This window comes from Dermacentor andersoni, chromosome 6 (assembly GCF_023375885.2).
Source record: "Dermacentor andersoni chromosome 6, qqDerAnde1_hic_scaffold, whole genome shotgun sequence".
Taxonomy (NCBI): Eukaryota; Metazoa; Arthropoda; class Arachnida; order Ixodida; family Ixodidae; genus Dermacentor; species Dermacentor andersoni.
Window position 1 is genome coordinate 164,735,683 of NC_092819.1, and position 23,777 is coordinate 164,759,459.

The following is a 23,777-nucleotide window of genomic DNA, read 5'->3' on the forward strand; positions in this document are numbered from 1 at the left end:
CCAGGGTGCATAAATTGCATATCGTGCACAAACGTGCCGACCGTCCGTTTAAAATTCCAGTCACTTGTTGGCGACAATGGTTGATCAGAAGAACACTGCCTTATTTGGCGGTGGTGGTCTGCTTCTAGAACTTCAAATTTAATCCTGTTGACATTCTCTGAAACACCCAAGTGTAAATGAAAAGTGCCCACATCAAACTTGGTGCAGGCACTGTCGGGGTGTTTGTAGTAACCAAATTGTAACGAAAAATTATTAGGGGTGTGCGATATCCAACTGATTAGTGTGAATTGAAGAGTCTGTAATTCCTACTTGTCACTTCCATGACCACGCCAATTCCCATCGATAGCATGTTATCGATGGTGACAAATGCAAATTTTACACTCTCCGAATGCTTCTGTGCAGCTAATGCCATCTAACAGGTTAAAGAGAAACTACAGTGCAGTCCACTTATAACGATATCGAGAAAGACGAAAAATATGATCGTTATAACTGATGATCGCTACCTTTGCAGCTCCGAACTCGAATTCGCTACTTCTTCTAAAGACTAGATGATGTAGAAAGTAGGCCGTGAAAAACAAACTTTATTTCTAGCGCCAATGACCGTGTCAAGGGTTAGGCGCTCCGAAATAGTCACAAATCTGCACTTGCTTTTGCGGCAGCTTCAGCTTCACAACCGCGATGTGCATGGATTCCAGCTGCTGCGCAAACACTGGCGGCAATCCTTAAGCATGCATAAAATCAATTAAGGAGTCGATTGACGACAGTGCACTTTGCGTGGACATCGAGGTCGGGGTCAAGGAGCCACGGTGAATCTCGTTGTCACTGTCGCTGCTGCCGTCGTCACCGTCGCACAACTTTGCCGTCTGTTGAGACAGCACATCTTCGGCGATCGCCTCGTCGGTGACCTCATCGCAGAACGAGGCAGCACTGTCTGCAGTAAAAAAAGCTCCTCCTTCGACGCACCACTTGTGTCACCAGTACTAACGAGCTCCCAGAATTCGGTTATGTCAGCGGCTTCCACCGTGTTGGTCTCAGTGGGTTGGGAAAGTTCGTCCTTATGCACAAAGCCCGCCTTTTTGAAGCAGTTGGTGATGAACCACTGGTAAAGCGCCTCTTCAACATCGGCGTACAAAGGGTCTATAACCCTTTTCCGCTGATTGGCATGGCCGCTGATAGCTCCTGCCTTCTTAATCGCGGTGCTTCCGGTTTTCAAGATGGTTGATATCGTTAACTGGGCGAGCTCATACTTCTTCACAACGGCGCTCGCCTTGAAGCCGCATTGAGAGTCCTGCAGAATATCCATCTTCGTGTCAAGCGACACAGCTTTGCGCTTTGTTGGCGCCATCTTCGAACTGGCTTGAACCGTTGGTTGCACGCTGCTTCGGTGGCGTCAGCCTGCTATCGCGAGAGAGAGACGCGGGACGGGCGCCTACGCGCCCCTTTGCTTGTCGCTTTTCTTTTTTATTTCTCGCTCTTTCGCAGTGACTGTGGCCGACACTCAAGTAAAGCCCCTCAATTTTTGGGAGATTGAGGGGCTTTACGCGCATGAAGCAGCTAGCGCCATCTTGTGGCGCGCTGCACGCCTACTCAGCTATTCTCCGGTGCGCGGGCGGGGCGAGAAGCGCTGCGCGGTAATGGCGGCACATACGAACTTATGGAGGTAAACATCGCCTCGTCTCGACATCGTTTCAGGGAACTAAGCAACGCAAATGTTAAGATTATTTGGCACGGAAAACGCCGTCCAGACGGCAAAATTTTGATTGTTATATCCGATATGCAGTGAATAACCTATCGATCGTTTTTTATAAATGGCTTTTTCCCCATAGACCTAATGCATAAAATGACACCCTCATGTCGACCCATCGTTATAACCGATATATCGTTATATGTGGTATCGTTATAAGTGGACTGCACTGTAATTTATTAGTTTTTTTAATTTTTTCCACCGCATGGGGATATTTAAAGTGCCGTAGTAGTTGGAGTGACAAGCGTTCATAGTCTTGAAGATGGTGCCGACGTTGCGCACCACTCCTCTACGAAAAGGGTGAATTTTGGTGGATTCCGATGCATGTGGGCTTGAATTTCCAGATGGTGGTAGCAGTACAGACTTGGAAGTGTTCGATTCGTCACTTTTTAGTATGAACGGTGAAAGTGTGAAAAACCACCCCAGAATGTCAACAGGCATCCGCCGGTGATATTTGCTTTCTTGTCGCACCATTTCATCACTGCTGCACATTGGTCAAGTATATCCGGCATGTTATAAAGGTCGCAGTTCTTATCTGCAGGGTGTCAACGTCGTTCGGGCAGAATGGAGCGACTGAAACTAATGACTGGCGGCTGTGCAGAGTACAGTGAAACCTCGTTAAACCGTAGTCGGCCGGATATCGGAAAAAGTACGTACTAAACGTTAGTACTGTTTAACCGAAATAGCATGAGATCGCCCACTTACCTGTCGAAAACTGAACTCAGAGAGAGTGCGATGAAAGGGGAAAAATCATGCAGTATTTATTCACTTCGTGCGACATAATTGTTATTTTCGTTTGATGCCGCCGCGACCTAGCACGACGACAGCGGCCTCAAACTTACTGAAGCTGCGTGCCAGCTTCTCAGCCAGCCCCCTCCTCTCGGCAAACACTCGCATGGCAGATTCCTCGTTGGCGTTACGTATTCTCCGTGCACGCGCGCAGTAGTGCTGCATAAGTCCCGGGGCGCCTTTTTCATTGCCGGGTGCCGGAGTTCGGAAAACTTTTGGTTTGGAAGAGTTATGTTATCGTGCCCCTGTTCTCGTTGCGACGATTGCATTCATGATGCTGACATAGCGCGCAGCTTATGCCACTGTCGGGCCTGAATCGCCCGTGCTGTCGCTTTCCGTGTCGTCCTCATCACTGTCGCTAGTCGACACTTCGGCAACAACAGAGGCAACGATGCCGAAAAGTCAAACCTTGTAGCCGAAATCTCTTCGTGGTCGCAGGAGCGCTGCCGAGCAACTTCGCATTCCAAATGCCACACACTGTAGTCAACAGCAGATCTATGTCGCGGGCCAGCGCCGACTTCGTGTCACGTTCGATAGCACGGACGATGTCTAATTTTTCTTCTATGCTGAGCACCCGGCATCTCTTTTATCCGAGCTTCGGCATGACGCCAGTCCTCGCTTGCACGACGCCACAACACTCTCTGGCACGGCGTCGAAATGATGTTGATGTTGATGCGGCTTCACGTGCAAACGCACAGGGCGCTTGGAGGCCGTTGTACCGATCTCTGAGGCTCGTTGTTCTGCTGGGCTGCCCGATGGAGACGACGCACCGCCGTGTTTGCGCGACGAAAAGTGGAAACGCTACGATTTAACCGATGCGTACCGAATAAGCTGGTACAGTTTATGCGGATACAAAATACATTATGTTCAATGGCCGCTGAGTCGGGGAATTGACTTTACTACTTTTAAACTGAAACTACTGTTTAAGCAGGTACGGTTTAACGAGGTTTTACTGTAGTTGCTTGTTACCTATACATCTAAGAGGGCATTGCCAGGCGAAGACTTGCTTAAATGTAGTATCTGGGCCAGAAGAGTGTTGGACGCTTACAGCTGTAGGGGGGGTGACTCAGCCTCATAGAGCACTTTGAAAAGCGAAGCTTTTCTTTGTGAACCTTGCCAGGTTTTCGTGACCGTTGGTGCTGCGTGGCTATTCTCTTGTCAAATAGGCCAATAACAACATGAAGGACGCAGGCGACGTCGTCGCTACTAGTTTCCTTGTACTACCACCAGATGGTGCTTGGATCCACAAGTCATGTGGAGGAAAGAAAAAAGGAACCAGAAAGCTCGCTTTCGTGAACCCGCAGTAGCGGTGGTGGCATTGCATTAGCCTCTTTACAATGACTGAATAGAGCCTTCTGGGTCACTTTGTGCATTCATTCACTAAACACACTTGTGTTTTGGCTATTTATGTACTCATACAAAGCTTCGCTGTATGTAGATTCCAACTTGGAAGTTCTGCGTATTTTTATTTGAAGCTGGTTGAGGGACTCTTAGGCACAGTCGAAGATGTTTTCTGCGTATGGCTTCTTAGCGCTCGTGCTGACTGTCTGACGGTAACATGAGAAGTAGCTGCTATAAGATTGACTGGTGACGATTGCTGAATGTAGCCGTATCATCCACGTCGGGTGGTTGCCCCAGCATATGCCAGTGGCTCGCTTGAGCACGTATGGCCTCTGTGATGATGACACTGCCACGTGGTCAACAGCGCGGCACCAGAGTGGCTTATGATCCAAGGTAATGCCCAGAAATTGAATGTTGGTGACCTGTTGAATCTGGCATGTCCAAATTCAGCTTCGATAGCGTAGATTTTTTCTTAATTGTGGGAAATAGTATGAATGACAATTTTCCTGCTGATGGTGATAGGCCAAGCATTGCCAAGTGCCCCTGAGTGGCATTTACTGTTCCCTGGGCTATTTCAATGCGATGATGCTGGTGCCGGAGACCCACAGGAAGATATCAGCATATCTGTTTTTTATTTACACAATCTGCAGATCTTGCTTTAGGTCCAAGCAAGAAGGGCAGTAGATATAATCAACATCGATATAAAGGCAGGCAAACATCATTAGAACAAACAAAATGAAGTTTGCGCAATATGCAAAATGCATCATCTTAAATATGTCATGAAGTGCCTTTTCGAAGTCATCAGCCGATAGCACGCTCACAGGTAAGGCATTCCACTGAGTGATAGTTTTCTGAAAAAATGAAGCCTGAAAAGCCTCAGTATGTGGGAACTATGGAGTTAAGCTGCGATAGTGGTGATGATGAGTGCTATATGTGTCTAAAAATTGTACATAAGGGGCGGTAGAAATGCCTAGACTACATAGACATTTTCACTGGCGTTCGACAGTTTATTGTTCTTGGGAGACTAGCCTTAGTGACCTTTAATAATAAGGGGTATAATTCACTTTCCTGTGGTATGCCACGAAATATACCTATTTCACCACTCAGTGTCACCAAGATGAATTCTGTTGCGGTGACCATTGAGAAACCTGTGTATGAAGTACAAGAGACGACCCATGATGCCTATGGCTTGTAACTGGCTGATAATGGCTGTTTAAGTCTCATTATCACAAGCCTTCGAAACATCCATAAAAACGGCAAGTGTTGACAGCCCTTCTGCACTGTATTGTTCAATGTGACTTAGCAGGTCCAGCACATTTTTTAAGCACTTAGGCGCTGCTGAAACCCAGTCATGCACGATGGTAGCTTCCAACCCTGTTCGAAGTACCTAGTGAGTCTTGTGCATGCCATATTCTCCATTAGCTTTGCTGCACAGCAGGTCAGCAATACCGGTCTTGATAGTCCAGGGCTGCAGGATTCTTTCCAGGCTTCAGAGCCGGTACCGCGCATGCCGCCTTCCATACATGTGGGATTCTAGCCCACACCTAATTAAAAATTTCAAGGAAATGACGTCATTGCTCAACCGGTCGGTTCTTCAGCATCTGATTATTGATAATGTCTGGTCCCACCACCCAGCATCGGAGGCTGCTCATAGCTAGCTCCAACTCTCATTGTGAAAGGAGCATCTGTCAGAGACTACAATAGAGGTAGAGGCAGTTTGGTTATGCTGACTGACCTGCTGGACATGTATACTGGAGTAAAGTAATTCACCATGCAAGCGTCTTGCCTAATTTCAATGCTAGGGCTTCAAATGACTTGTTTTGTTGAAAGTTTCCAGCAAGGCTATTAACGACCCGCCTTGCCAACTTGGCACTGGTGTGAAGGCTGATAGGCTTGCACGAAATGCTGTTCATTGACCTTTTCTCAGCTTCCTTGTGTAACAGCTAATCATCACATTATTTTTATACAGTAGACTTCCATTGATTTGACTGCAGTTAATTCGATTCTGGTCAGCACCTGTGAATGTCTGCGGGCCCAAACATTCGTTATTTTGATCCTAAAGTTGGCCGCTCGCTCCTAGAGAACCGGAAGTAGACACGACATGCCATCATGACGCAGAGCCAGTGAAGGCGGAGCTTAGCCCCGATCACTTGGCGAACGAGTTGAGGAGAAAATGCATGGCTGTGGAGGAGGGTAACTCGTAATCGGCCGCAACTCTCTTAATATGAGATGTTTTACACAAATTGTGGTGCGAATGATTAACTTTAGCTGTACCCTACGCGTTTACAAAATTTGACCGAACTGTTTCAGGCACCCTTTACAAATTTCCCATCACCGTCTTCCACCAAGCGATTACAGGCATTTCTGGGCCTTATCAATTACTATCGCCGTTTCATTCCTCGTGCTTCAATTTTACAGCTTCTGCACATTTTACTCTATGGCACAGCACGAGCTAGCATGCCTATATCGTGGACTAATGCTACTGAATCTGCTTTTATCTCTGCCAAGAACGCCCTGACTACCACTACTCTATTGGCACACTCGCAACCAGACACTTCAATGTCCGTAATGGTAATGGTAGCTTACGGCGCCGTGTTTCAACAATTGGTTGGCAAGACATGGCAGCCTATATCTTTCTTTTCAAGGAAGCTGATGCCGCAAGAAACCTGCTACAGCACTTTCGGTCGTGAATTGCTAGGACTCTACCTCGCAGTCCGCCGCTTCCGTCACAATCTCAAAGGGCGTCAGTTCTTTATTCTCACCGACCACAAACCGCTCATTTATGCCATTACCTTAAACAGTTCCTCGCACACTCCGCGCGAAATTTGTCAGCTTGCATATATCTCTGAATTCACTACTGATATTCGGCATATCAGTCGTGCCGATAATCCCGTTGCTGATGCTCTGTCACGGAATCGTATAAATGCAAGCCAAGTAAATCATTCCAGCATTGACTTCGTTCGCCTTGCTACCGCTCAACGTAGAGACCGTGAACTTCAAACACTCCAGACTGCCAACGTTTCTCTTTGATTCAAAGAGATCTTACTGCCTGGCTGGAACGTCGCAGTGACATTCAACATGTCTGCGGGTCATCCTCAACCGTACATTCCACAACAATTTCGGCAGCAAGTTTTTGACGCACTACACTCCTTATCGCACTCTGCTGTACGTGCCACACGTCTGTTCACTTCCCACAGTCTGTGGCCGCGTATGAACATTGACGTCCGTTGCTGGACTTGGGCATGCATACAGTGCCAGCACACCAAGGTCGGTCGACACACTATGAGCGCGCCTGGTCATTTTCCACCACCAGAAGTTCGTTTCGGCCACGTTCACATCGATATCGTTGGTCCGCTACCACCAGGGGCGTAGCCAGGAGGGGGGCTTATGGGGCTTCAGCCTCCCCCCTCCCTCCCCCCCTCCGAAAGTTTTTTTGGCTGACCTTGCAATGCCAGCCAAAACAACCCCCGACGCTGGAAATCATTCTGGACTTTGTGTAGAATGTCTTTTTCACACTCGAAAAGACATCTCAGCACATACATTGTGATCTCTGGCTGGATTTCGCGGCAACGTCCATGCACTGGGAGTTGCATAACGCCAAGGAGTCCCATCCGAGCGCAAAGTTTCAAAGGCGATTTGATGGCAAGCGGCTCGCCGCGGCATCTCGTGGAGGCCGTGGAATCTACATAGCTCATGGATTTCAATTCTGAAACTTCATGGGTGTAAAGTTCTCCTAAACCTTTGATGTGAAAGGTGGATTGACTTTTCTAAAGTCGTGCATCGGAACATACAATGAGACGAGCCAAATCAACACACTATTAGGCAAGTTGACCTAGCACGCAGCGTAGTCGGATGAAACGGAGCTTTATGGTGGTTCATTTGTGCCGTCATGTCAGAAAAAGATCTCAACATTGTTTTCACCTGCGCCAAAGCATCCGTGTCAAGACACTAAAGCCACCAAAGGTAACTATGTTCTTATTTATTTGTCTGCTTTGACTTTTGTTCGTGAGGACACATTGAGCCTCTTGAATTTTCGTGTTCTCGCTATATCCGCGGTCTGCCAGAGCCAGCCAGAACGCATGCGTTTTTCTCGTATTGCCCCTACCACCGCACGGCGCACTTCAGTGTGCGTTGGTCTTCCTCTTGCCGAATGGATTTTCGACTGGCAGAGTTTGGATGCTCTCTGGCTAGCAGACGAGAAAAAGAAACAATGGTCGCTCGCAGCCATCACTGTGCGGACTCAACGTATTGCAACGCGTTCGCTTGAGCGCAGCCTCTCCAGAAAGTCTTGTCTCACCAGTGTTAGATACTGAGCAGTATGCGTATGGTTCTCTGTGGACCAAACATCTCATGTTTTCGATATTCCTTTGGTAGCCGCATTAGGTGCCCTAGTAGGCATTCGATTGTGGCCAACATGCTTTCCCTTGTGTTTTTTCATTTCAGTGCCCTCGCCCCACAAAAAAATTTTAAAAACGCAGCGAATTGTCGCATGGTGAAAGTTCGATTTTTGTTACTTCTTCTTTTGCAGAAAGTAATGGGGCACGGGACGCTTCAGTTGCCAGATATTCTTGTTATATTGTTACGCCCACAAAAGGCGTTACTTTGAAGCCGGGTAGAGTTAGAAGCGATGGCCTTGGTCAACTGAGCGCCTGTCGAGATTCAGCCAGCCAGTCACACGTCGTCGTCCTCGTTCACTACCCTTCGGTGCCCCCGCATACTGTTTGTTCAGGCGTGAACCCACTATGCACCTAAGAGCATCACATTTCCCTCCGCGCAGACGAAGTCCGCCGGGCAAGTCAAACAGGCTGTCGAGAAATAAAGGGCTTTAAACGGGCGACATGCGAAAGTTCAGTCTTTGCTGACCGTCGGCCATTTGATGTGAGACGTGCTATGCGGTAGGTTAATTCGCTGATGCGCTCCGTAATAACATAGGGTCCAACATAGTGGGCCAGCAGTTTTTCACATAGTCCACGTTTCCTGGTTGGTTTCCAGAGCAACACTAAATCACCAGGGTCATATATCACGTGTCGGTGTCGGCGGTCGCAGCGTGCCTTCGAGCGGTCTTGTGAAACAAGAGTGCGTAACGAAGCAAGTCGTCGGGCTTCTTCAGCAAGACAGACTGTCTCTGATATACAAAGATTATCGTGGCTGGAAAACGGGAAGATAGTGTCTAGTGTATAACGAGGCGGACGAGCGTAGAGAAGAAAGAAGGGACTGTAGCCCGTAACTTCATGCTTTGAGGTGTTAAATGCGTACGTAATGAAAGGTAGCACGCTGTCCCAGTTCTTATGATCTGACTCGACATACATGGACAGCATGTTAGTAAGAGTTCTGTTCGTGCGTTCCGTAAGGCCATTTGTTTGGGGATGATACGGGGTGGAATGTCGAAACCTTGAAGCACATAGACGAAGCATCTCTTCGACCACGTCTGCAGTGAACTGCCGCCCACGATCGCTGATGATGACTCTGGGAGGTCCATGTCGGAGAATGACAAAACGCAGCAGAAAAATACACACTTCGGTTGCAGTAGCCGATGGTATTGCAGCTGTCTCACAGTAGCGTGTCAAGTGATCGGCACACACAATAATCCAGCGATTCCCATCGGATGAACGCGGGAAAGGACCGAGGAGGTCGATGCCAACTTGCTCAAAGGGAGAGCTGGGGGGTGGCACTGGATGGAGTTGACCAGGAGGAGCACTCGTCGGACGCTTATAACGTTGACACTCGCTGCAGCTGGACACATACTGGGCGGTCGTCTGACACATTTTAGGCCAGTAGAACCTTTCTTGGAGGCGGTAGAGAGTTCGCGCAGAACCCAAATGTCCAGATGTTGGATCGTCATGCATAGCGCGCAAGACGGAGACACGGAGACTCTCCGGGACCACCAGAAGATATCGTGGGCCTGTAGTAGAATAGTTCTTTTTGTAAAGAACCCCATCACGAACACAGAAACGAGTGGATGGTGCTGATTGCCTTGCAGTAATGAGCAGTGGTTCTAAAGTTCTGTCTTTTTGTTGCTCGACCTTGAAGGTATTTATATCAGGAAATCCCGGCTCCAGTGATGCGATATAGCAGTCGAAGTTGTCCGCGTCGCAGTCCGTCGTTGGAAGCGGCATGCGCGAGAGGCAGTCAGCGTCAGCGTGTCGGCGGCCGCTTTTATAAGAAACGGTAAAGTTATATTCCTGTAAACGGAGTGTCCAACGCGCAAGCCGGCCCGACGGATCACGGAGATTAACCAGCCAGCAGAGAGAATGATGGTCTGTCACCACAGTGAAGGGGCGCCCGTACAGGTACGACCGGAAGCGCTGTACTGCGAAAATAACTGCAAGACATTCTTGCTCTGTAATGGTGTAGTTACGCTCGGACTTACTTAAAGAACGACTCGCGTAGGCGACGACGTGTTCTTTGGTGTCGACGCGTTGAATAAGGACGGTGCCGATGCCAATACCGCTAGCGTCCGTATGAACTTCTGTGGGAGCCGCATGGTCGAAGTGTCGGAGAATGGGATGAGACGTCAGACGAGACTTCAGCTCACGAAAGCTAGCTTCACATTCAGGAGTCCATTCAAAGGGAACGCCCTTCTGGAGGAGGCATGTCAGCGGATACGCGATGTTGGCAAATCCACGAATAAACCGGCGGAAGTACGAGCAAAGCCCTAGGAAACTGCGTAGCTCTTTTACATGGCGAGGTTGCTTGAAGGCTTCCACCGTAGCAGTCTTCGCTGGATCAGGCCGTATACCGTCCTTATCCACTAGGTGTCCCAGAACGAGTGTTTGGCGCTCTCCAAAATGACACTTCTTCGAGTTGAGCACCAAACCCGCTTTGTCCAAGCAGTCTAGCACAAGATCGAGACGTGCGTTGTGCTCACTGAACGTGCGCCCGAAAATCACTACATCATCTAGATAGCACATGCATACTTCCCACTTCAAACCACGCAGGATGTTGTCCATGAAGCGCTCGAAAGTTGCAGGCGCATTACAGAGCCCGAACGGCATCACATTAAATTCAAAAAGTCCATCTGGTGTTACAAATGCCGTTTTCTCCTTGTCTGCCTCGTGCATAGGAATCTGCCAGTACCCCGACCTCAAGTCAACAGACGAAAAGTAAGACGCTGATGAGAGGCAGTCGATAGCATCATCAATACGCGGAAGAGGATATACGTCCTTTTTAGTGATGGTGTTGAGGCGGCGGTAGTCAACACAAAATCGCCATGTACCATCTTTCTTTCTAACCAGGATCACTGGCGCTGCCCACGGACTACAGGATTCTTGGATTACATTCTTATTTAGCATTTCGTGGACTTTGTCATTGATCACCTTGCGTTCCGACGGTGAGACTCTGTATGGTTTCTGTCGCAGCGGTTGGGCAGATCCCGTATCGATGCGATGGTGTATACGAGAAGGAGGAAACAATGGTGGTCCCTCTTGCTGGAAGAAGTCAAACAGTCGGGCATGTTTTAGCAGAATATTCGCCACTTCGTGACGCTGCTTAGTGCTGAGCGACTTGTTTACCATAGTCAGAAATGAGGAGTGCGCCGCAGGGCAGACATTAGCGAAATGGCGCTCATCCGCAGAATCAAGGGCCTCTGTAAGAATGGCGAGCGATAGCACGTGATCTTCATGGTAGGCGGCAAGTTTCAGACCCTGTGGTAGTATTGCAGGTTCACTCGAACAGTTTACGGCCCATAAGTTGGTGCGTCCCTGAACAACTGACAGCGTGCAATACGGTATCAGTACATTCCCCTTGATGCAACTCAGGTGAACGGGCTCCACGGTAGCGTCAAACGTTCCGTCGGTGGTGGGGAAACAGGCGACTGAAACACACGTTGCGGATAACGGAGGCACAACTGTATCCCGGGATACACAAAGCACACTTTCACGATACGGTGGGGCTTCCATAAACGCCGCAGCAAAGCTCGTACCTACACTGATTTCACCCGTTTTGCAGTCGACGGTGGCACCACACAGTTTCAAAAAATCAAGACCCAGGATTACGTCATGCGTAGAATGAGGTAGAACAGCGAACTCCGCGTTAAATATTTGACCACCCAAGGTAACGTCTACATTACACACGCCCACAGGATACAACAACTCCCCACTCACTCCGCGAAACGTATCGGCACGGTCCCAGCGAAACATCACCTTTCGTCCTAGGAGGCTTTTAAACGCAAGACTCATCACTGAAACGGTTGCTCCCGTGTCCACTAAGGCCATGGATGAAACCCCGTCAATTAATACAAACACCTTATTCTTAAACATACAAATGGTTGGAGGTATCTCTGTCGATATCGAAGATTGTCCAGCGACCTCAGCTCCAACGGCCGCGCTGGCTAGTTTTCCGGAGGTGGCGACGGGTATCGACGCCGCGGAGAGGGCGACCGGCTTACACGAGGAGCGGGTGGTGGTGTCAAGCTGCGATCGGATGCTGGAGAACGGTTCCGTAGCGGCTCCGGGTGCTGGTGAGGCAAGCTTCCTAAATATGTGTGCGAGGGCGAATATGTTTCGCCCAGAGGAGCGCGGTACCGCCTAGACATCGTCGATCGGTCGAACCTCGGTGGTTGGCGGCGATTGCAGTACCTGGCAATGTGACCCAAGTCGCCACAGCTATAGCACACAGGTAAACGACGATCGATGAACTGCCCTTCGAAGCGCTCAGCCATGGGGGGTCGTGTAGCAGAGCGGAGCGGCTGAGCCTGCTGCACAGGAGGAACTGTCGGTCTGCGTGCAAACCTGCTGGGGCGAGGGTGTTCTGCTGGTCGGTGTTCGGGCGTAAATGTGTCCTCACATGGCCATGGAGCACCTCTGCGGTTGACGTCTGTGACACATACCGCCGGTTGCCAGGAAGCGCAGGGTGCGGCAGGCGCCATGTGTTGCGGGTAATAAGCGTCAGGTTGTCGTATGACGTCGCGCGCAAGTTCCTGGTGCCGCAGCAGTTCTTCACGCACGATCTGCCGTATAGTAGACGAAAGATCGGCAGACGGGCTCTCATCGACGCTGGCAATGGTTGTCACATTCGCCAGGCGTCCAAACTTTGGCACAATGCGACGTGTTTTCAACATCTCAAACGTACGGCAATGACGCACGACATCTGAGACGGAATCAACGTGTTCCCGACTTATGAGGAAATTGTATACATCTTCTGCAATTCCTTTGAGGAGATGTCCGACTCGGTCTTCCTCGGACATCTGCGGATTTACGATTTTGCACAGCTTGAGGATTTCCTCTATGTATATAGTGCATGTTTCTCCAGGAGCTTGAGCTCTTTGAGCAAGTGTTCTCTCGGCGCGTTTCTGTTTGGCGTGGGTGTCGCCAAAACACTTCTTAATTTCCTCGACAAAGTGCTCCCACGTTGTTAGGGAGTCTTCGTGGCTTTCATACCACATCAGCGCTGTCTCACTCAGAAAGAGTGCAACATATTCAAGCTGAGTGACAGAATCCCAACGGTTGTAGCGGCTCACCCTTGCGTAGTGCATCAGCCACTCGTCGACGTCTTCGCCCACTTTTCCCGCGAACGAGCGTGGTTCCATGTAGTGCCGCAAAGGTCCAACTGGCGCTGACCTTTGAGAAGGTGAAACTATAGCTGGCATTTGTCCACCTCCGTCCTGAGCCATAGGGAAGGTCGTTGGCAAGAGACCGGCAAGACGACGGCTCCGGCGAAGTTCTAGATGTTGCGACTCCGTGGTACGTTCTGTCGTACTCCGCACCTCCACCACTCTGTTACGCCCACAAAAGGCGTTACTTTGAAGCCGGGTAGAGTTAGAAGCGATGGCCTTGGTCAACTGAGCGCCTGTCGAGATTCAGCCAGCCAGCCACACGTCGTCGTCCTCGTTCACTACCCTTCGGTGCCCCCGCATACTGTTTGTTCAGGCGTGAACCCACTATGCACCTAAGAGCGTCACAATATTATTGCGATAGCAATTATATTGACACTCTAGGCGCATTCCTGCCATCACCCTCATGTTCAGTATAAAGTCCAAGGGCGATAACATCTTCACCGCACGCCACATGCTGTATGTGCGAGTGAAAAAGGGGGGGTGGCATGGGTGAGCCGATGGTGGTGGCTCAGTCTTGTGTGCGCAAGGGAAAAAATCGGGGAGGAAGCGCGGCGCCTTTCGTAGCATGCGATACATCGGCGGGAGTGGAGGGAGGAGGGGCGGGCCTTAGGGTTCTGTGATCTGTGAATCTGTGATTGCGCAACATGTTTATTGGCCTTGTTTGGCGCATTATATACCGTGACTTTTTCTCAGATACGTAGATTTGTTGGAGACATGTTTTTTTCATCATCATTTATTTTATGAAACCAATACAACCGATGCTGCAGCCACAACAGCAAGATTTGTTTGTTTGTTTGTTGATAATGTCACGTGGTGGTGACGTTGAACACAGTAGCAATACTGTGAACGACAAAACTAACCTTTCTTGGGCGAACAACGATAACGGCGAACGCGGTCGGCGATCGTCGAAAACCTGATCAACGGGGCAAGCGCGTCGGCATTTATAGATCAGTTGTTGAATGTTCCAGAGTAATCGCTGGGACCTGCATGCCTTCCACAAAGTTCTATGCCATTCGCGTCGTGCATACATGCAATCAGATTACACAATGTTCGGCAACAACAGACAGCGGATGGAACCATCGATAACATTCCAGAAACTTCCGACACATGCAAGCGCGTTCTGCGCTGTCCGATAACATTTGTTAGGCGGTGAAACATGTCGCCCGATAATGACAAGTACACGTGTCAATACCCCCCTGTTAAAAAGCATCGACCCGATGCTGCAAACAAACGAAAGTAATAAAGAAAAGCACTCATAGAAAAAAAAAATAAGGAAGTTCGTCAGTGTCCGTAAAAGGGTTTAAGGTGCACCACGTGGACCACTTCAGATCGTACGCGGTGCCGCTGTGAATGCGAATAGCCGTCTGGCACGATCTCATAGTCCAGCGCGCCAATACGTCGGATGACTTTGTAGGGTCCGGAATAGCGTCGCAATAGTTTCTCACTCAGTCCTCGCATTGGGGTCCATACCCAAACACGGTCGCCGGGCTGGTACTCGACGAAGCGTCGTCGGAGGTTGTAGTGTCGGCTGTCGGTACGCTGCTGGTTCTTGATCCGTACGCGGGCGAGCTGTCGAGCTTCTTCGGCGCGCTGGAGATAGGTAGCGACTTCAAGATTTTCCTCGTCAATGACGTGCGGCAGCATGGCGTCGAGCGTGTCGTCGGGTTCCTGCCGTAAACCTGCTTAAATGGCGTGATCTGTGTTGTTTTTTTTTGCACCGCCGTGTTGTAAGCGAATGTTACGTACGGCAGGACTGCATCCCACGTCTTGTGCTTGACGTCGACGTACATTGCTGGCATGTCGGCGAGGGTCTTTTTCAGGCGCTCCGTGAGACCATTCGTCTGCGGATGGTGGGCAGTTGTCCTCCTGTGGCTTGTCTGGCTGTATTGCAGAATGGCTTGGGTGAGCTCTGCTGTAAAAGCCGTAGCAGGATGTTCTCGACGACAAATTTCGTCACTTTGGCTGCGCTGCCTTTCGGTAGAGCTTTAGTTTCAGCGAAGCGGGTGAGATAGTCCGTCGCCACGACGATCCACTTATTTCCGGAAGTTGATGTCGGAAACGGTCCCAACAAGTCCATCCCGATCTGCTGAAAAGATCGGTAAGGAGGCTTGATCGGCTGTAGTAACCCCGCTGGCCTTGTCGGTGGTGTCTTGTGTCGCTGACTGTCTCGGCATGTCTTGACGTAACGGGTGACATCGGTGGTTAGGTGCGACCAGTAATACCTTTCTTGTATCCTCGTTAGCGTCCGGGAGAAACCGAGGTGCCCAGCGGTCGAATCGTCATGTAGGGCATGCAGTACTTCTGGGCGCAGCGCCGATGGAACAACAAGAAGGTAGTCGGCGCGGACTGGAGAGAAGTTCTTCTTCATGAGTAGGTTGTTCCGAAATGTGAACGAAGACAATCCACGCTTAAATGCCCTAGGGACAACGTCTGTGTGCCCTTCCAAATACTCGACTAGGGCTTTTAGCTCCCGGTCTCCTCGTTGCTGCTTGGCGAAGTCTTCTGCGCTTATTATTCCAAGGAAGGCGTCGTCATCCTTGTCATCTTGCGGCGGCGGGTCAATGGGGGCGGGGCGCGTGATAGGCATTCGGCATCTTAGTGTTTTTGTCCAGACTTGTAGGTTACAGTGATGTCGTATTCTTGTAGTCTGAGGCTCTACCGTGCCAGCCATCCTGAAGGGTCCTTTAAGTGAGGTAGCCAACACAACGCGTCAATAATATAACACAATGAGCTACAACACAATGCCCTTAGCTATATGGGAGGCTATTGAAAGTGGTCGCTGACCACTTTGAATGGCCTCCCATATAGGTAAGGGCGGAATATTGCTGTAGTCCAAATGATGGCGAGACATTCCTTTTCAGTCGTAGAATAATTGCCTTCCGCTTTTGACAGCGACTGGCTAGCATAAGATACCACCTGTTCAAGTCCGTCTTTCCTCTGGACTAGGACTGCACCGAGGCCTAGGCTACTGGCGTCAGTATGGATTTCAGTATCGGCGTTCTCGTCGAAGTGTGCAAGTACCGGCGGCGACTGCATGCGTCATTTGAGTTGTTGAAATGCATCGGCCTACAGCATTTCCCACTTTAACTCGACATCACATTTGGTTAGATGTGTTAGTGGCTCCGCGATGCGTGAAAAGTCCTTGACAAAACGCCTGTAGTAGGCACACATGCCAAGGAATCTACGCACTGTCTCCTTATGGATGGGCTGCGGGAACTTTGCGATGGCAGCTGTCTTCTGCGGGTCGGGGCGGACTCCAAGAAACAGAAGCTTGCTGTAAGCGAAGCGGCACTTTTCCGGCTTGAGAGTAGTAAGCCCTGATGACCTGATGGCTCCCAGTACTGTTGCAAGCCGCCTAAGGTAATTGTCGAAATTTCCAACGAAGACAACGACATCATCCAAGTAAACAAGACAGGTCTGCCACTTCAATCCTGCTAAAACCGTGTCCATCAGGCGCTGGAACGTTGCAGGCACCGAGCACAGTCCAAATGGCATAACCTTGAACTCGTAGAGGCCGTCTGGGGTGATGAAGGCGGTCTTTTCGCGATCTTTTTCATCGACTTCTATTTGCCAATAGCCAGACTTGAGGTCCATCGACGAGAAGTATTTAGCGTTGCAGAGTCGATCCAATGCGTCGTCTATCCGTGGGAGGAGGTATACGTCCTTCCTCGTGATCTTGTTCAAACGACGCTAATCGACGTGGAAATGTAAGGTTCCCTCATTTTTCTTCACCAAGTCTACAGCAGATGCCGACGGGCTTTTTGACGGCTGAATGATGTCGTCGCGCAGCATTTCGTCGACTTGATGCCTTATAGCTTCACATTCTCGCGTAGAAACTCAATAAGGGCTCTGGCGGAGTGGTCGAGCACACTCTTCGGTTATTATGCGATGTTTTGCGACTGGTTGTCGAATCCTTGATGATGTCGAAAAGCACTCTTTGTATCGTCGAAGTAGACTTCTGAGCTTTTCTTGCTTAATCGTGGGGAGACTTGGATTTATGTCGAAGCCTGGCTTGGAAACTACGGTCGTCGGGGTAGATGCGTCAGAATCCAAGAGGACAAACGCACTGCTGGTTTCCAGAATTTCCTCGATTTCTGCGATCATCGTGCCCTTGTTGATGTGCTTGAACTCCTGGCTGAAGTTTGTCAGCAACACTTCCGTGTTTCCTCCGTGCCGTCGAGCGATCCCTCTTGCGACGCAAATTTCGCGGTCGAGCAGTAGACGTTGGTCGCCTTCAATGATGCTTTTTACGTCAGCGGGTGTTTCAGTGCCGACCGAAATAACAATGCTGGAGCGAGGCGGGATGCTCACTTGATCTTCGAGCACACTCAAGGCGTGGTGACTACGAGGGCTCTCCGGCGGTATCGCTTTATCTTCCGACACCGTTGTTGACTTCGACTTCAGGTCGATGATTGTGCCGTGTTGGTTCAGGAAGTCCATACCGAGAATGACGTCTCATGAACACTGTTGGAGGATAACGAAGGTGGCAGGATAAGTCCAGTCATGAATGGTAATTCTTGCCGTGCAGATTCCAGTCAGCGTGATCAGCTGTCCTCCAGCTGTCCAAATTTGAGGGCCTTCCCATGCGGTCTTAACTTTCTTCAACTGGGCGGCGATGGGTCCATTTATGACGGAGTAATCGGCTCCTGTGTCTACTAAGGCGGTGACTGCGTGGCCGTCAAGGAGCACGTCGAGGTCGGTGGTTCTTTGTCTTGCATTACAGTTAGGTCTTGGCGCCAGGTCACCGCTGCGTCGCGTTGGCCTGTGGCTGATACGTGGCGTCGTCAGGTCGTCTTTCGTCAGCATATTCTTTGCTGCCAGACTACGTCTGGATGGCAGTGTCTCGTTGACATGTCTAGACGGGATTTTTTGCGTATTCGGCGGCGGCAAAGGATCTTCGTCAGTTCGACGAACAGCAACCGCACCTCCATCGGTTGATGCTTTTAGTTTTCCGGTTATGGGCCCGCAGAGCGGCGACAGGTAGCGGCCTGGTGACGGCGAACGGGACAGTCGTCGAGGGCTCCACTGAGAAGCGGCGAGGTAGTCGGCGATGTCACGAGGGCGTTCACCTTCCCGAGGGTGCGGTGCTTTGACGGCGAACCCTCGCAATCCCAGGTCGGGGTATGGGCATCGGCGGTACATATGGCCAGCTTCGCCGCAGTGGTAGCACAGCGAGCGGTGGTCAGGAGTGATGCCAAACATCTGTCTTCCTCGGGTAGCTGCGCTGGGTGGGCGTGCTGGCGGCGGCGGCGGTGGTCGACGGAATTGCGGCGTTACAGGGCCCTGGCGCGGTTCGTGGATGGGGGGAACTTGACGGCGGCGTAGGTCATTGCTTCTGGCTGGGGCCACGATGATTGTGGTTGCACCTCGGGAACTCTGAGCGGTCGCTGGACTTTTTCTTTGACAATTTCGGCAATTCAGGCCACTTGAGGTTGCGATGAAGGGAAGATTCTTTGAAGCTCCTCTCGTACGACTGCCCTGATGGTCTCGCGCAGGTCGTCAGTGGCCATTGATTGAACTCCGGCATAGCTTGTTGGCTTGGTGCGGCGGCCGAATTGCCGGTTCTGCAATTCTAGTGTCTTCTCGATGCTCGTCACCTCACGAAGAAACTCGTCGACGGTCTTCGGTGGGCTTCTTACCATTCCGGCAAAAAGTTCCTCCTTTACACCATGCATCATTTGGTGGACTTTCTTCTCCTCGGACATTTCCGGGACGGCATGGCGGAACACACGGCTCATTTCCTCAGTGAAGATCGCGATCGTCTGATTCGGCAGCTGCGCTCTGGTCTCCAGTAGAACTTGGGCTCGTTCCTTTCGCACGACACTTGTAAATGTTTGCAAGAAGCTGCTTCGGAAGAGGTCCCAAGTCGTCAAGGTGGCTTCTTGATTCTCGAACCACGTCCTGGCGGCATCCTCCAATGCGAAATAGACGTGTCGCAGCTTGTCGTCGCTTTCCCAGCTGTTAAACGTAGCGACCCTCTCATACGTTTCCAGCCAGCTTTCCGGGTCCTAAAATGTGGAACCGCGGAACGTCAGTAGTTCCCTGGGCTGCTGAAGAATTATTGGGGCCGCTGCGGCTACCATTGGGGATGTCTTCTTGGTCGTATCTGGTAGAAGACCGTGTTCCGGGGGCAGCTGCTATAGCCGGCGGCTTGCTCGGTGTTCCGGGACGACGTTGGTGTTGTCATTGCGGTCCGGGCTTGGGTTATGGCTTGTCGGGGGCGTCCGGTACATGAACGTAAAGCACCTCCACCAGATGTCACTTGGTGGTGACGTTGAAGAACACAGTAGCAATACTGTAAACGACAAAACTAACTTTTATTGGGCGAACCCGTGCCCACAAAACAGGCTACACTTATAGCACAACGATAGCGGTGAATACGGTCAGCGATTGGCGAAAACCTTATCAACAGGTCAAGCGCGTCGGCTTTTATACATCAGTCGTCGAATGTTCCAGAGTAATCGCTGGGACCCGCATTCCTTCCACAGAGTTCTATGCCATTCGCGTCGCGCATACATGCAATCAGATTACACAAGGTTCAGCGACAACAGACAGTGGATGGAACCATCGATAACATTCCAGAAACTTCCGACACATGCAAGCGCATCCTGCGCTGTCTGATAACATTTGTTAGGCGGTGAAACGTGTCGTCCGATAAAGACAAGTACACGTGTCAGTACTGTTAACCCCCGAAGGGTTATTACAGGAATGGAGATACGGACAATATTTACAATACAATGAAGAATCACACACACAAGGAAGATAATGATAATACAAATAAAGGCACTGCTTTTTCACATATATTCACAAAAGTAATAATCCGAGCACAATTGCACTCATCGAGACCACAGCGCGGTGTTATTGATTTAATGGATCAGAACACTTCTTGACCTGAACAAACAAAGTCTGCAGCTCGTCTAGAAATGTACTTAAGAAGAGGAAACCAGTGAATCAGGCAGCATGTTCTATTCCTTAATTACTCCAGGAAAATAGCTATATTTAAAAGTCATTTCGTGTTTATGGTGGTGCGATATACATGCTATGTCTATGTCCGAAGTGTGCTTTGGGCGATGATTTGAAAAAGTCAGACCCATTAATTTTAAGTTTATTATGAGTGATGAGGAAGAGAAATTTTAATCCGTCCACTGCTGTCCTCACTTCTAAAGCCGGATGATTTGCGTTGCGGTACAATTCGCTAGGGAAGTGACAATAGCGATATTTGTTAAATATGAATGTAGCAGCTAAATGCTGTATTCAATCTAATTTGTGACGATTTATTGCTGTGTCTGGGTCCCTTACTATTTTTGCACATTTTATAATGAGCCTTATTAAGGTCTTAAATGCCAGTTTCTTTTTTTTTTTTTAATTTTATTTCAGGTCTACCACTGCGTAAGTTGTGTCTGAGACTCCTTAGCACTCTACTGGCTTTATTGCATACCATATCTATGTGTGCATTCCACTTGAGGCCTTCGGTAAATAGTACACCTAAGTATTTATCTTGAGTTACCAATTTCAGTTCTGTGTCGCAAATTTTGTAGCTGTTAGCATGAATAAGCTTTTTTTCTCGTTACGGACATAGACAGGTTTATCTGGGTTCAGCATCATTTGCCATTGGCCACACCATTCCGTAATTTTTGTAAACTAGCCTGTAATTGCTGTTGATTGTTTAGTGATATTATCTTATTGTATAACACACAATCGTCCACAAATAATTGTGGTGGAACAGTTGTACAATTTGCAAGATCATTAATAAATATTAGGAATCGGAGGGGCCCTAGTTACACTGCCCTGAAGTACCCCTGACAGTACTGGTAGGAGACTTGACTTACAGCTACCTATTTCGACGTATTGTTCTCGTGACGGAAGGTAAGATTTGAACCAGTTAGTGATATTAGAATTCTTAAAGAAAGCATCAATTTTCAACAATTTTTGTGGGATACCTTATCAAATGCTTCGGAGAAATCTAAAAAAATAAGATTATCTGTGCACGGTCATTGATCTTTTTCAGAGAGGTTATGAACTAATTCAACAAGTTGCGTTATTTAGATGGACCCTTGTGGAATCCATGTTGAGTTGGTGACAAATTATGTGTTTCCAGATAATTTGAAAGGTGTTCACTAGTAATGTGCTCCAGTAACTTAGAGCAGGTGCTTGTAAGGGAAATGGGCCTGTAGTTTCCTACGTCTGTCGTTATGCCACCTTTATAAATAGGTACAATTTAGGCGAGTTTCCAAGCTCTGGGAACGGAACTTTGGTTAATGGATGATTGAAAGATGATCGTGAAGTATTTAACCATCCTCTCAGTGTGCCGGTATAAAAACTCATTGGGAATGCTGTCTGTACCGACACTTTTTTTATTATTAATACGCAAAAGAAGCTGTAGGACGCGTGCTTCATTAATCACCACATGGTCAGCCGAAGGATGGTCAGGATAAACAGGCAAAATCGGTACCGTTCCGTCGTCGCGGGGGCATACGGAAGAGAAAAAAAGATTTAGAAGCTTGTGTGCGCTCCTTTATGACATTTTGATTATGTGAATAAGATTTCGTTGATGGGTTGACATATTGCCAGAACTTCATCTGAGAGAAACTTTTTCAGTGTTATGTTATAGAACTTATGCCTCGAATCCTGAACAAGACAGTTAAGTTCTTTCCTCATTTGTCGTAAGGTATTCAACATTTCTTGGCTTGAATTTTTGGAGCATGCTTTCCTTTTCCTCTGGATTCTTCGTTTTGAATGAACTATTTCTCTGTTTATCCGTTATTTCTCTTTTTTTTTTGTTTGATTTAGGAATAAAATGTTCAATGAAATGAGCCACCACTGACGAAAAGTGTCCCCACAAGCGGTTCGTACTAGCCTTGGATTCGTATATTGTGGAGAACTCATCAAAGGAATGTTCAAGGTAGTCCAGTATGCTAACGTCATCCGTGGCATGCAAATTCAATATCTGCTTCGGTAATTCCTTATCCAAAGGGAGTGGAGACAGGTTAAAAGGAAGCATAATCATTTTATGATCAGCTAAACCTTCACCAACTTCATTCATTTATATAGCTAGTTAGAGAATCAGACACAAAATGAAGGTCTAGAAAGGAAGACCTTGATGCACAAATCCACGTATAATCATTTACGACTTGTACAAGGTTGTAACAGAATATTAATTCTAATAATTGTTCACCGAGTGCCACGTTTGTTTCACCTGGTAAGTATGAGTTCCAATCAATATCTGGAAGATTGAAATCGCCCAAAAGCCCAATATTGTCACCCTGTTTAAAATTGAAGTCCATGAATTTATGAAGTTGAAGAATTCGCTCTATTGTCGTATTTGGTGCTCTTTATACGCCTCCTATAAAAACACTGCGATTACTTAACGTTGTCGTGATCCAAACGCTATAATGGAATGATGAGGATTTGTGCAAAGATCTTTGCAATGTGCCGGCATGCCGCGTACTTTGCATTTCCAGTCAACAAGAACGCTTTGCTATCGTATGCAGAGTCCACTCGTGTCCCACTGATAGTAAAATATATCGCAAACTCTTGAAGAGAAAATTACGAAGGGTGCAGTCATAGTTTCAAAATGGCAGGTGATCAGGACTGGCCAGGCTCTGTTTTGAAAGGGCTAGGTTGTCACATTTCTTTCTTTAGATGACTCTTTTAAGGTAAACTTGCAGTAGATGCTACTGCATCTAACTGCCGTGCTCTTAAGGCAAGTCTCCAGCGTTCTTCAGGGCAAAGCAGTACAGCATACTCCGGCCGTGGTCTCCTATATCGGAGGCAGTGACGGCGGCACACTAGCATGGAGTTCACCATTCTAGTTCCTGGCACTCTTCCGAGTGCCGGGAACAAAAATTAAGGTACTGAAAATCCTATTTTCACATCAAAGTGATGTCCAATCTTAACTGCAGACGCCAGCTACAGTGTCGTTAATTTTTTCATGTTTCGAAGGGCAAGTCCACATAATAAACTACTGAACTCTCATGTTCGTTATAAATGAGTTTGATTTTTGGTGACTGTGGGTTGACACTGAATTCAGAATGCCTCGAATCGTAAGGCCCTCCTTCCTCCTGCTATCTGCAGTGAATTAGTACAGTCGGCATACTGCAGAGCCGGAACAGTTGGTGTGGCGGGCTAGTTACGTTAGCAGCACGAACAGCTTGCATCACAAACATAAATCGCTGTTGCTGCCTACAAGCATCGAGTTCCTCGATTTCGTCATCATTGATCCGGAACTGCAGCAGTGTGTCAGCGGTGCCACCTTCACAAGTCATGCGAAATGCGATGACAGATGTGGACACGACATAACACTCGTCAGGCGGCGCATTGGTGTTCCTGAGCTGCCTAAAATCGTCAATA

General features: G+C 48.8%; 1 protein-coding gene across 1 annotated transcript in view; it reads left to right on the forward strand.

Moving 5' to 3' along the window:
- Galphai (G protein alpha i subunit) overlaps window positions 1–23,777 on the forward strand; it is a 138,385-nt gene that overhangs the window by 61,654 nt on the left and 52,954 nt on the right. The window lies entirely within an intron of this gene.